This window comes from Dipteris shenzhenensis, chromosome 21, assembly GCF_047967505.1.
Source record: "Dipteris shenzhenensis isolate YYH24624 ecotype China chromosome 21, Dip_SZ_1.0, whole genome shotgun sequence".
In the NCBI taxonomy this organism is placed as follows: Eukaryota; Viridiplantae; Streptophyta; class Polypodiopsida; order Gleicheniales; family Dipteridaceae; genus Dipteris; species Dipteris shenzhenensis.
Window position 1 is genome coordinate 37,727,588 of NC_141616.1, and position 15,761 is coordinate 37,743,348.

Consider the following 15,761-nt stretch of genomic DNA (forward strand, 5'->3'; position numbering starts at 1 on the left):
CATCACTACATAGAAGAATGCACATGTGAGTTTAGGCTTCCCAATGCCATTTCTTAGGGCCTAATAAGAGATTGGCACCACTGCCATTCTCGACTTGTACAAATGTTTACCCTACTATTCTAAGTTTAGGCTTCACAATGCCATTTTCTAGGGCCTAATAAGAGATTGGCACCACTGCCATTCTCCGCTTGTACAAATGTTTACCCTAATTTTTTGAGAGGGGTATTCCAAGGATCATAGGATAATGGTGCCCCATTCCAATCCACATGTGAGTTTGAGGATCTCAGTGTCATTATGTAGTTGCCTGCATGAGATTGGCATCACTTGAATTCTCCACTGGTGGCAGTCTAGATAAACTAAACTTGTATATTGACATTCCACAAGATTTATTGGCTGTAGTAGTATAATTGCAAAAGTGCCAATGCACATGTGAGTTTAGGATTCCTTGTGCCATTTTTAAGGTCTTGGTATGCTACCATTCTCCACTGGTGGCATTCTCCACAGAGATTGACACAATTCCATATGATATCTACACAGTGGAGACAGTGATCACTACATAGAAGAATGCACATGTGAGTTTGATGGTCTCAGTGTCATTATGTATTTGCCAACATGAGATTGGCATCACTGCCATTCTCCACTAGTGGTAATCTAGACAAACTAAACCTATAGGTTGACATTCCACTATATTTATTGGTTGTAGTAGGATTATGGCAAAAGTTTCAATGCACATGTGAGTTTGATGATCTCATTGTCATTATGTAGTTGCCAGCATGAGATTGGCATCACTGCCATCCTCCACTAGTGGTAGTGCCAATGCACATGTGAGTTTAGGATTCCTTGTGCATGTTTTTAGGTCATGGTATGAGATTGGCACCAGAGCCATTCTCCACTGATGGCATTCTCCATAGAGATTGACACAAATCCATATGCTCTCTACATAGCGGAGACAGTGATCACTACATAGAAGAATGCACATGTGAGTTTAGGCTTCTCAATGCCATTTATTAGGGCCTAATAAGAGATTGGCACCACTGCCATTCTCCACTTGTACAAATGTTTACCCTACTATTCTAGGAGGGGTATTCCACTGATCATAGGAGAGTGGTGTCCTATTCCATTCCACATGTGAGTTTGATGATCTCAGAGATTGACACAATTCCATATGATCTCTACACAGCGGAGACAGTGATCACTACATAGAAGAATGCACATGTGAGTTTAGGATTCCTTGTGCATGTTTTTAGGTCATGGTATGAGATTGGCACCACTGCCATTCTCCACTGGTGGCATTCTCCATAGAGATTGATACAATTCCATATGATCTCTGCACATGTGAGTTTAGGCTTCTCAATGCCATTTCTTAGGGCCTAATAAGAGAGCCTAATAAGAGATTGGCACCACTGCCATTCTCCACTTGTACAAATGTTTACCCTACTATTCTAGGAGGGGTATTCCAGTGATCATAGGAGAGTGGTGTCCTATTCCATTCCACATGTGAGTTTGATTGTCTCAGTGTCATTATGTAGTTGCAAGCATGAGATTGGCACCACTACCGTTCTCCGCTAGTGGTAGTCTAGACAAACTAAACCTATAGATTGACATTCCACTAATTTCATTGGCTGCAGTAGGATAATGGCAAAAGTGCCAATGCACATGTGAGTTTTGGATTCCTTGTGCATGTTTTCAGGTCATGGTATGAGATTAGCACCACTGCCATTCTCCACTGGTGGCATTCTCCACAGAGATTGACACAATTCCATATGATCTCTACACAGCAGAGGCAGTGATGACTACATAGAAGAATGCACATGTGAGTTTAGGCTTCTCAATGCCATTTCTTAGGGCCTAATAAGAGATTGGCACCACTGCCATTCTCCACTTGTACAAATGTTTACCCTACTATTCTAGGAGGGGTATTCTAGTGATCATAGGAGAGTGGTGTCCGATTCCAATCCACATCTGAGTCTGATGATCTATGTAGGTGCAACCATGAGTTTGGCATCACTGCCATTCTCCACTAGTGGTTGTCTAGACAAACTAAACCGATAGATTGACATTCCACTACATAGAAGAATGCACATTACCACTAGCGGAGAATGGCAGTAGGATAATGGCAAAAGAGCCAATGCACATGTGAGATTGGCACCACTGCCATTCTCCACAGAGATTGACACAATTCCATGTGATCTCTGCACATGTGAGTTTAGGCTTCTCAATGCCATTTCTTAGGGCCTAATAAGAGATTGGCACCACTGCCATTCTCCACTGGTGGCATTCTCCACAGAGATTGACACAATTCCATATGATCTCTACACATGTGAGTTTAGGCTTCCGAATGCCATTTCTTAGGGCCTAATAAGAGATTGGCACCACTGCCATTCTCCATTTGTACAAATGTTTACCCTACTATTCTAGGAGGGGTATTCCAATGATCATAGGAGAGTGGTGTCCTATCCCATTCCACATGTGAGTTTGATGATCTCAGTGCCATAGTGTAGTTGCAAGCATGAGATTGGCATCACTGCCATTCTCCGCTAGTGGTAATCTAGACAAACTGAACCTATAGATTGACATTCTACTACATAGAAGAATGCACATTACCACTAGAAGAGAATGGCAGTAGGATAATGGCAAAAGTGCCAATGCACATGTGAGTTAAAGATTCCTTGTGCATGTTTTCAGATCATGGTATGAGATTGGCACCACTGCCATTGTGCACTGGTGGCATTCTCCACAGAGATTGACACAAATCCATATGATCTCTACACAGTGGAGAGAGTGATCACTACATAGAAGAATGCACATTACCACTGCCGAGAATGGTAGTAGGATAATGGCAAAAGTGCCAATGTACATGTGAGTTTAGGATTCCTTGTCCATGTTTTCAGGTCATGGTATGAGATTGGCACCACTACCATTCTCCACTGGTGGCATTCTCCACAGAGATTGGCACAATTCCATATGATCTCTGCACATGTGAGTTTAGGCTTCTCAATGAAATTTCTTAGGGCCTAATAAGAGATTGGCACCACTGCCATTCTTCACTTGTACAAATGTTTACCCTACTATTCTAGGAGGAGTATTCCAGTGATCATAGGAGAGTGGTGTCCGATTCCAATCCACATGTGAGTTTGATGATCTCAGAGATTGACACAATTCCATATGATCTCTACACAGTGGAGATAGTGATCACTACATAAAAGAATGCACATGTGAGTTTAGGATTCCTTGTGCACTCCATTGGTGGCATTCTCCATAGAGATTGACACAAATCCATATGATCTCTACATAGCGGAGAGAGTGATCACTACATAGAAGAATGCACATTGCCACTAGTAGAGAATGGCAGTAGGATAATGGCAAAAGAGCCAATGCACATGTGAGTTTAGGATTCCTTGTGCATGTTTTAAGGTCATGGTATGAGATTGGCACCACTTCCATTTTACACTGGTGGCATTCTCCATAGAGATTGGCACAATTCCATATGATCTCTACACATGTGACTTTAGGCTTCTCAATGACATTTCTTAGGGCCTAATAAGAGATTGGCACCATTGCCATTCTTCACTTGAACAAATGTTTACCCTACTATTCTAGGAGGGGTATTCCAGTGATCATAGGAGAGTGGTGTCCGATTTCAATCCACATGTGAGTTTGATGATCTCAGAGATTGACACAATTCCATATGATCTCTACACAGCATGGACAATGATCACTACATAAAAAAATGCACATGTGAGTTTAGGATTCCTTGTGCACCACTGCCATTCTCCACTGGTGGCATTCTATAATGGCAAAAGTGCCAATCCACATGTGAGTTTATGATTCCTTTTGCATGTTTTCAGGTCATGGTATGAGATTGGTTCCACTATCATTCTCCACTGTTGGCATTCTCCACAGAGATTGACACAATTCCATATGATCTCTCCACATGTGAGTTTAGGCTTCTCAATGCCATTTCTTAGGGCCTAATAAGAGATTGGCACCACTTGTACAAATGTTTACTCCACTGGTGGCATTCTCCACAGAGATTGACACAAGTCCATATGATCTCTGCACAACGGAGACAGTGATCACTACATAGAAGAATGCACATGTGAGTTTAGGCTTCTCCATGGCATTTCTTAGGGCCTAATAAGAGATTGGCACCACTACCATTCTCCACTTGTACAAATGTTCACCATACTATTCTAGGAGGGGTATTCCAGTGATCATAGGAGAGTGATGATGAACTCAGAGATTGACACAATTCCATATGATCTCTAGACAGTGGAGACAGTGATCTCTACATAGAAGAATGCACATGTGAGTTTAGGATTCCTTATGCATGTTTGCACGTCATGGTATGAGATTAGCACCACTACCATTCTCCATTGGTGGCATTCTCCACAGAGATTGACACAATTCCATATGATCTTTGCATAGCAGAGACAGTGATCACTACATAGAAGAATGCACATGTGAGTTTAGGCTTCTCCATGACAAATGTTTACCCTACTATTCTAGGAGGGGTATTCCTGTGATTATGGGAGAGTGGTGTCCGATTCCATTCCACATGTGAGTTTGATGATCTCAGTGTCATTATGTAGGTGCCAGCATGAGTTTGGCATCACTGCCATTCTCCACTAGTGGTAGTCTAGACAAACTAAACCTATAGATTGACATTCCATGGCGTAATAAGAGAGTGACACAATTCCATATGATCTATACACTGCGGAGACAGTGATCACTACATAGAAGAATGCACATGTGAGTTTAGGCTTCTCAATGCCATTTCTTAGGGCCTAATAAGAGATTGGCACCACTGCCATTCTCCGCTAGTGGTAATCTAGACAAACTAAACCTATAGATTGACATTCCACTAATTTTATTGGCTGCAGTAGGATAATGGCAAAAGTGCCAATGCACATGTGAGTTTAGGATTCCTTGTGCATGTTATCAGGTCATGGTATGAGATTGGCACCACTGCCATTCTCCACAGAGATTGACACAATTCCATATGATCTCTGCACAGCGGAGACAATGATCACTACATATAAGAATGCACATGTGAGTTTAGGCTTCTCAATGCCATTTCTTAGGCCCTAATAAGAGATTGGCACCACTGCCATTCTCCACTAATAAGAGATTGACATTCCACTAATTTTATTGGCATCACTGCCACTATCCACTAGTGGTAGACAAACTAAACCTATAGATTGACATTCCAGGGCCTAATAAGAGATTGACACAATTCCATATGATCTCTAGAGTGATCACTACATAGAAGAATGCACATGTGAGTTTAGGCTTCTCAATGCCATTTCTTAGGGCCTAATAAGAGATTGTCGATCAACTTTACCACATATATGAATAAATGGAAGTAAAATAGTGTATGGTTTCAAATGACTACCACGTTCACACACACACACACACACACACACACACACATACTGCCATCCTCCAATCTCCCCATTTTACAAAACTAAAATTTTTGAAATTTGCTCCACTTCCATTCTCCCATTGCAAAGGGGGAATGGCACTAGTGCCATTCTCCCATTGTGATTTCCTGATTCAAATCTTGGCTGTGCAAAGGGGAAATGGCACTAGTGCCATTCTCCCAGATTCAAAGTTTTGGCTTCACAGAGTCAAAATGGCACATGTGAGTTTGATGATCTCAGTGTCATTATGTAGGTGCCAGCATGAGATTGGCATCACTGCCATTTTCCCCTAGTGGAGATTGACATTCCACTAATTTTATTGGCTACAGTAGGATAATGGCAAAAGTGCAAATGCACATGTGAGTTTAGGATTCCTTGTGCATGTTTTTAGTTCATGGTATGAGATTGGCACCACCGCCATTCTCCACAGAGATTGACACAAATCCATATGAACTCTACAGAGCAGAGACTATGATCATAGGAGAGTGGTGTCTGATTCCATTCCACATGTGAGTTTGATGATCTCAGTGTCATTATGTAGTTGCCAGCATGAGATTGGCATCACTGCCATTCTCCGCTAGTGGTAATCTAGACAAACTAAACCTATAGATTGACATTCCACTAATTCCAATGGGAGAATGGCATTGGTGCCCTTCTACCTTTGTGAAGCCAAAATTTTGAATTAGGACATTCCATTGGGAGAATGGCACTAGTGCCATTCTCCAATTTCCAATGGGAGAATGGCACTAGTGCCATTCTCCATTTTCCTATTACAAAGCCAAAAAATTAGGACATTCCATTGGGACATTCCATTAGGAGAATGGCACTAGTCCTAATTTTTTGGCTTTGTAATAGGAAAATTGAGAATGGCACTAGTGCCATTCTCCATTTTCCTATTACAAAGCCAAAAAATTAGGACATTCCATTGGGACATTCCATTAGGAGAATGGCACTAGTGCCATTCTCCATTTTCCTATTCCTAGTGCCTTTCTCCATTTTCCTATTACAATGGAGAATGGCACTAAACCTATAGATTGACATTCCACTAATTCCAATGGGAGAATGGCATGGTGCCCTTCTACCTTTGTGAAGCCAAAATTTTGAATTAGGACATTCCATTGTGCCATTCTCCATTTTCCAATGGGAGAATGGCACTAGTGCCATTCTTCATTTTTCTATTACAAAGCCAAAAAATTAGGACATTCCATTGGGACATTCCATTGGGACAATGGCACTAGTGCCATTCTCCATTTTCCAATGGGAGAATGGCACTAGTGCCATTCTCGATTTTCCTATTCCTAGTGCCATTCTCCATTTTCCTATTACAAAGCCAAAAAATTAGGACATTCCATTGGGACATTCCATTGGGAGAATGGCACTAGTGCCATTCTCCCTCGGGGGGTTCACTATGTATAAACCCTCAATATCACGTGCGTTCAAGGCCTATTTGTAAAATCCCTTATTTGTAATTTTTCCATTAATAAAATGTACCCTTTTTCTATACAAATCTGTAAATTTTTTCCAAATTGATTTAAAAAACTACCTTATGTATATTAATTTTTGTAAATTTTAAATATTAAAAATATCCTTCTGTTAAACTCATGTGATAGGGTTACATATGATGAATGACCCCCCCGAGCATTCTCCATTTTCCAATGGGAGAATGGCACTAGTGCCATTCTCCTCCATTTTCCTATTACAATGGAGAATGGCACTAAACCTATAGATTGACATTCCACTAATTCCAATGGGAGAATGGCATTGGTGCCCTTCTACCTTTGTGAAGTCAAAATTTTGAATTAAGACATTCCATTGGGAGAATGGCACTAGTGCCATTCTCCATTTTCCAATGGGAGAATGGCACTAGTTCCATTCTTCATTTTCCTATTACAAAGCCAAAAAATTAGGACAATCCATTGGGAGAATGGCACTAGCATTTTCCAATGCCATTCTCCATTTTCCTATTCCTAGTGCCATTCTCCATTTTCCTATTACAAAGCCAAAAAATTAGGACAATCCATTGGGAGAATGGCACTAGCATTTTCCAATGCCATTCTCCAATTTCCTATTCCTAGTGCCATTCTCCATTTTCCTATTACAAAGCCAAAAAATGAGGACATTCCATTGGGAGAATGGCACTAGTGCCATTCTTCATTTTCCAATGGGAGACACTAGTGCCATTCTCCATTTTCCTATTCTCCAGTGCCATTCTCCCATTGCAATGTCCTAATATAAAATTTTGGCTTTGCAAAGGGAGCATGGCACCATTGGCATTCTCCCAAGGCAAAGTCCCAAGTCAAAATTTTGTCTTCCAAAGGAAGAATGGCACTAGTCTGTTCTCCTCTTATGAAGACAAATGTTTTTCTCAAGTCAATGCATGGGGAGAATGGCACTGGTGCCATTCCCCTTTTCAAAGATGGGATATGCAATTCTCCATAGGTTAGCCAAATTCACATGGATAATGGCACTGGTGCCATTCTCCCCCTGCTACAAGGACAACTTTGTTGGTCTTATGAAATTCTTTGGTTGTAGTTTGTTCATAATCAATTTCCTATCATCGTAATGAGAGGGGATGGCTACTATCAGATGCATGAATCAGGTCATGACGATGGTGAAAATAATTCATGCTTTAGAAAAAGTTTTATCAAATTGCTAAAATTTTTAGGGAAATAATTCATGCTTTCATGAAAATTTTGTATAGACTCATTCATGCTTTATAGAGATTTGCACCAATGCCATTCTTCCCCTCTAGAAGGACATGTTTGATGGTCTTATGAAATTCTTTGGTTGTAATTTGTTCATAATTAATTCTCCGTAATTGTAATGACAGGGGATGGCTATTAGAAGCAGGGAGAAGGTCATGATGATGGTGGGGAATGAAGTGGTTGGAATTGGCGGAGTGTGTGCAATAGATCCGGAGGCCTACTGTAGTGGTGTGAAGATTGGGACAGAAAATGTATCGGTGATAATGGAGAAGTCTATCAATAGTGAAATGCTCTTGCCATTTCCCGCTATGGATGCAGTGCTTGTTGGTGAGGCAATTTGGAGCATTGTCAAGTGGCCTAAGGGCTCTCTAAAACATGTTGGTGATTCTTTAGATGATGCGATAACTGAAGAAGCTACACCAAGTGAGCTTGAGCGACCTTATGTTGAGGCAATGCCAGTTTCTTTATTGGAAACTGACAATTTCATTCGTGAATCTTGGAAAGAGAAAAAGGTTGTCTTATGGGATGAGAGCAAAACAAAGACTGTGGGGAAGGTGTGATCTTATATGTTTTCCCGGGAGACTCTATAAACTTTAACCTATTGGGTAACGATTGCATTGGTGTGGGTATTGAAAAGAAAGAACAAATTAGAGGAAGTGACTTAGGGTCTTCTATGCAAGATGTCGGCTCTCTCAGCCTAGTAAAGTGGCCCATCAAGCAGATTACCTTACTTGAAGGAAGCCCATTGCAACAATATGTGCCCATGGACCACGTTGCTGGTATAGATGAGTTGGTCAATGATCAAATGTTGAAAAGGGATGATCCAACATCAAAGAAAAGAAGGTACACTTTCATTAACAGGGTGCCTAAACAAAGAGAGCCTCCAACACCAATGTACAAAATGTCACTAGATTCGGTGCAGCAAGTTTCTTCCATCGATTGTTGTGGAAGTAGGTGTTGCCAACATGCAGAGCGAGATCTCTTAATGAATCTAAGGAAGAACTTTTGGGGCAGCTCCTTGGAGTCTCGTACAAACTTTATATACGATGTGTTGTCAACGGCTTGGCATCATGACTACACAGGGAGGATATGCTACAACTTCAGGATAAACGGTCGGGATGTCTGTTGTAGAGCATGGTATGAGATGCATGGAATTCCAAGGACATCATTTTATCGATATAGGGAGCAATTTGAGAGTGGTGTGCAACGATATGTGCATGGAAATTCAGGGATTATGAGGAGGAGCAGGGAGCACATAGGTATGGGAAGGGCTCTCATTCAACACTTTGTGGATAATAGCACAGAGCATATGCCTCACAAGAATAGAACCATGCAGGATGGTTCTAGAGAGACACAGCAAGTGATACCTGAAGTGTATAAGAAGATAGACGTCCTATGTGAGGTCAACACTTCACTTAATCAACGTGGTTATCAGAGCCTATCCACATCCACATTTGGTAGGATTTGGAAATCAGACTTAAAAAATGTAGCCCTTGCTAAGACGAGTGAATTCTCTAAATGTAGCTTGTGCAGCTGGATCAAGGCTCAATTGGCAGCCACAAAAAGTCAAGATGAGTGCAATTCGCTGATGGAAGAGAGAAATATGCATATGATATAGCAACAAAGTTGTAGGAACTTATACTATGCATGGCGTAGGTACTCCGAGATGGATCCAAAAAAGTATGTATGCATAATCCATGATAAGATGGACCAAAAAAAGATGGCAATTCCAAGACTTCGGGTGAGGTCCAAGGACACCGATTCTGCATGGCAATTACAGGTTTCACTCATTGGAATGATTACCCATGGGCATGGAAATGGTCATTATGGACACTTCACCCTCAATGGTTTGTGGCCATCTGATCCCAACCTGACGATTGGATCGCTCTCAATTTGTTTGTGCAACCTCGAGAGGATAAATATGCATGACCTTGGAGACCTTGCTACCAATGGGATTCCTAGAAGCAATGCTTGCCTTTTGAATGCTCTATGTTCAAGAAACGCTTTGGACTCCCATTACAGTTCTAAAGGTGCACATGTTTCCACAAGTGGAGCTAGCTTGTCTGAAAATGTAGATGTCACGATCACAAATGCAAATCTAGAAACTGTATCGGAAAGTGACCCGAAGTCTATCACGGAGGCCATGACAACTTCCATTGCAAGGGCTACACACACGTGTGAATTTTTTTCCGTCAAATACAAGAGAAGACCCACCCTCTTTAGAGGGGAGTGTTGCTATTGAGCCACCATTCCAAAAGTTGCCAGAGAACTTGCTACTCCAACTAGATAATTGTGGGTCTAAGAACAAAAATAGATACTTGTTTGCATACCTTTCTCTTCTTGTAGCAAGGGGCATTTTCAAGACAGTTCAATTGGGCTTCTTGATGGTAGGGCACACACATGAGGACATTGATGCAATGTTCAGCAGGTTTTCTGAGAGCTTGCGGGTGGGACAAACATTCACTTTCGCGCATCTGATGGATACATTCAAAAAATGTACATCATCTTCACCGGCACCATTTGTTCTTACACGGGTTCCTAACTTCAAGGATTATGTAGATGGCTACCTATGTGATGGGCAAGAAATGTTAGTTGGACATGCAAAGCCATTACAATTTCGATTTTACATGCAAGGTGACATACCAATGATGCAATACAAGGTGCATCCAAAATCACCGAATTAGATGCCCATTGAAGGGGGAATTGAGCTATGGAAGAAAGATAGTGAGGGTCGATCATTGTTGCCAATAGGTTGTCCGGATATACTGCCAATGGCTGCATTTGTGAGAGATCACTTACAAGTAATATCAAGGATAAAGGATTACATTAAGTTTTGGGAGAAATGTGCAAGTGGAAAGAATGCATCCTATGAGTCCTACATAAGGCCAGTGATAGACTATTGGAAAACCATGATCGGTGAGCTCGAACATGAAAACATCTCAGAGATATGAGTGTACAGAGAGTTTTGGCCAAGAACACAATCTCCTGATGAGGAGGATGATATAGATGCTTGCATTAATGATTTCCAAGGCTATGAGGAATGGAATGATCACTATTGTGGGCCTCTAAAAGGTAAGCTGAGGGAAGAGTTTAGACCAATGGTGGATGTTAAGCAAGGTGACTTCGTCTTGGTGAGGCCATCAGATCCTATATACCCCATATGGCTTGGGGTTGCCATATCAAGTGCCGAGATGGATGCTACTTCTCCTAATTTCAAGAAATTATTAATTCAGTATTGGGCACCATCAGTTAAGAGAAAGGGGCTCAGTGATGCAGATGCCTATGTTGATTGCTGGAACAAGTATTGGGCAGAGAATAGGTTGGATCCACAGGTATGGGAGTGTATTGATGCAATTGTCTGGTCATGGACATCAAAATCCATAAATAGACCCAAGAAGATCAAGATTCCATAGAGCGTATGTATCAAAGCACAGGAGAGCTTGCTTGGTATCAGAGCATGGAAAATGGTGTCAATTTTCTCCCTCTTGATCTCCCAAACTTCCATTGTAAGGTGTGTTCTCATGCAATGTTTCTCAATTGTTGTTATCTTGTCAATGGGTATTTGCATATTATTAATATGACAAATTTCAGAAGCTGACCTTCACCAACAACTGCTTTGTTTCTAGTGGAACTCACTATGCATGGTGTTTGTTAACACCACCAACTGGTGTTTATTAACACCTCAAGTAAAATATACATGTCATCCCTAGACAGTGTTTATTAACACCACCAAATACATGATTTTCAAACTCTGCCACAAATGCTTTGTTCCGGATACGCAATGAACTGTTTCATAACCAATGAAGTTTTTCATAATCATTGGAATTCCAAATGTTAGCTTATTCAATATTGGTAAAATTCCCACAATCAATGGAAATTTTCCCAAATTTAATGAAGCCTTTCCCAATTTTAATGAAATCCACCCAATTTCAAACTTCCCAAAATGCAACTTTTGTCCCACTTTATCTAATACTGTGTTTTGCTATAGTGTTTCAAGAGCTAAGAAATCATCAACTCTATGCAAACAACAAGAAAAGGGAATTATTTCTGGAAGAAATCCATTACTTGGGACATATAATATCCAAATATGGGATATGCATGGATTTTGGCGAAGATTCGTGCCATTCACGAATGGCTAGAGGTGAAAACTGTGCATGAAGTTCGAAGTTTCCTAGACTTGTGTTCTTACTACAGAAGATTTATCAGGCATTTTGCAGATATAGCCACTCCACTCCATGATCTTACTAAGAAAAATGCAGCTTTCAGATGGGGAACTCCTCAAAAGACAGCCTTCACCACACTCAAGGAGAGGCTGACTAAAGAGCCAATCTTAATCGTTCCAGATTTGTATCAGCCATTTGATGTGGATTGTGATGCTTGTGGGGAATGTGTTGGGGTTGCATTGCATCAGAATGGTCATGTAGTGGCTTATGAGAGTAGGAGACTCTGAGATGCAGAGAGATATCTAGGAGTCTATGAGAAAGAGTTATTGGCTATAATCCATGCCATCCATACATGGAAGCATTATCTTATTTTACTATTAAAACAGATCACCAAAGTCTAAGATATTTTCAAACTCAGACAAAACTTTCTGAGAAGCATATGAAATGGGAAAATATGCTATCAATGTATCGTTTTCAGATTTTACATACTTCAGGAATTCAGAATAGACCCCAGGTCAACAATGTAACTATTGCTTATCATCAGGGCCTGGAAGGCATGAGGGAGCAATATGCTAATGATGCAGATTTTGGCGAGATTTTACAGCAAATGCAAGAGGGACAGTCCATCAGTCACTATTCCCTCAAAGATGGGTATTTAATGAAAGATGACTACCTATGCATCACCCAAGAGATGAGGAAAAATATTTTAGAGGAATGCCATGCACCTCCCTATGCTGGACATAGAGGAATTATAGCAACAACTGTAGCACTAGAGAGGTATTTCTTTTGGCCAGGGATGTGGAAAGATATACATCAGTTTGTTACTGAATGCCTTACGTGTCAGAAAGTGAAGTATGATAGATGGAAGGCACCTAGCCTACTTATGCCTCTTCGCATGCCTCAAGCACCGTGGGAAAGTATTACATTGGAATTCATCTTTGATTTGCCAAGATCAAAGTCAGGGAATGATGGGATTTGGACTATCATTGATAGATTCAGCAAGCAAGCTCATTTCATTCCGGTTCACAAAACCATAAAGGTAGATCATATGGCTAACCTTTTCATGGCATAGATCTTTAAGCACCATGGTATGCCTAAGTCCATTGTCAGTGATCGAGATCCCAAAATGACCAGTCTATTCTGGAGAGCTTTATTTGATAATATGGGGACGAATATGAAGTTTTCTTCTTCTTTCCATCCCCAGACAGATGGTCAGAGTGAAGTAGCAAATTCTACAGCATTGGATATGCTGAAATGCTATGTGGGTGACCAAGGTTCAGACTGGGAAAAATACCTACCATTGGTAGAGTTTGCTTACAATAATACAGTACATAGCTCTATAGGGAAAGTTTCCTTTGAGGTCATCTATGGAAAGGTCATTATGCCACCTATCCTGAGGACCAAGGATGAAATATATGCAGTTGATCAGTTTGTGAGAGACCTCCAGATAGCTTATAGCCAAGTCCGGACAACAAGTGAAAGGTCTCAAGAGAAGCATAAAAGAGCTGTAGATAAGCATAGGAGATAGTTAGATCTCAAGGAAGGGGATTGGGTACTTTTAAAGTTCGAGAAAGCTAGGCTCCGCAAGTTTAAAGGCAAACAGAAAGTATACATGCAAAGTTATCTTCCAGATATTATGGCCCTTTCAGGGTTACAGAAAGAATAAATGAGGTTGCATACAGGTTGGCATTGCTAGAGCATTGGAGGATTCACAATGCATTCCATGTGAGTCTTCTAAAGAAATTCCAGGGGCCGAAACCTACATAGTTAGTATCAGAGGATCCACCAGAAGTGGATGAGTTGGAGGAGGTCCTTCAGCCAGAGCAGATTGTGTACCATACTGTACGCAAAGGCCCTAAGGGCAAGGAGTTTTACAAGTATCTTGTAAAATTCAAGAATTATACGGCATTAGATGCCAAGTGGATGGATGAAGACATGTTGTTTGATCATCCACATCTTTTGGATGTTTACAAGGAAGATTTTTAGTTGAGGTCAACTGAATAGAACCTGAGGGGATGTCACCATCATGTAAATATCCTAAGTCAAAGGTACAGTTGACCATTTATTTGATCATAATTAAAGAGTTTTCATGTGTTAATTATGGTCAAAGAGTTCTTTTAATGGTCAAAGATACTTGACTCTGGTCAAGTAAGCCTGACTTCAGTTAGGAAGACTTGGTTTATTACTAAGAGGGTTAACTATAGTTAACCAGAGAACCACAGAGCTGACTATGGTCAGAGAATGTTGACTTCAGTCAACGAGACGTGGCATACGCCAAGAGGGTTAACTACGGTTAACCAAGATGTGCCAACTTCGGTTGGAGAGTTGTGCCAACTTCGGTTTTATATTTATTATGTGTGCACATGTGTTCAGTGGGGACATCGACTGTGACTAGAATTAGTCCGGAGTGTATTATTTGCATGAAAAGCGCTAACAATTAATGGGTGCCATGGTGGTGCACTTTAATTAATTGTTGCAAGTACTTAGAAAAGTTATTTTCCTAAGTGCTACAGGAGCCTAACAAGAGTCTAGGAGGCGGTGTGCATGACCAAGTGCTTCGAAGACTCCAGAGTTGCTCTTAATGGCATGTAATTAGGAAAATAAAGTAGAATTTGACAAGTGGCTTGTTGCCAAGAAAGAGAGGATTCATTCACGTTGGATTTTGTATGAATAGCTTCCACGCTGAACTGATGTATTCCTTCTCTCTCAAGTAATAAAATCCTTGGGGGCGTCCAGCCCTACTGTTGTCCTGGGCCCGTGTATCTGTAGAGAGAGGGAGAGAGGGAGAGCATTTGAGAGTGTTTCCTTGCTGTTGTAAGATTGCACAAGAGCAGGAAGGTTGAGAATCAGCGAGACGTTTACACCACCTCGCTCACCGCCATGCCACCGGCTCTGTACGGGTAGCTACCGTTACAATTGCAGCATCTCCTTCCCACGCAACGAACTCATGTTGCTGCCTTCCTCCAAACTCCCATTGTTGCATCGCATCCTCCGTAGCACCTGCATCCACGAACTTCTCCAGCAGCACGTACATCCACCACAACACCTACGTCCACCTTAGAACACACAACAGCAAAAGCACCAAAGCTCTTCGAAGCGAGCACCTGCGTTCAGTGAGAGCAGCCACCACCTACGTTCGACAGTGTAGGGTCACTGAACTAGCCACGCATGGATCCGGAGGTCATCGCTGCCCTTACTGCTGCTACCATGCCAGTGGGCCTTTGCATTCACCATTGGATGCAAATGATGAAAACGCTCACAAGCTCGCCTCAACATGCTCAGCTTCCCCATGACAGCGACGAAGATTCATCAGATGAGGAGAATGAATCTGACGAAGAAGATACCGAGGACTTCATCCAAGCCCTCCTGCTTCACACAGCAGGGACACTGGTGGACGAGTTTTTTCGACTGGATCTCCTACGCAAGAGGAATGCGTATGGACTTTGGTATGTGAAGCCACGCTCCCTTCA

General features: G+C 41.4%; 1 pseudogene; it reads right to left on the minus strand.

The window, feature by feature from the left end:
* LOC147888818 (uncharacterized) overlaps positions 1-15,325 on the minus strand; it is a 46,814-nt pseudogene extending 31,489 nt beyond the window's left edge.
* Between the last annotated feature and the right edge of the window lie 436 nt (positions 15,326-15,761).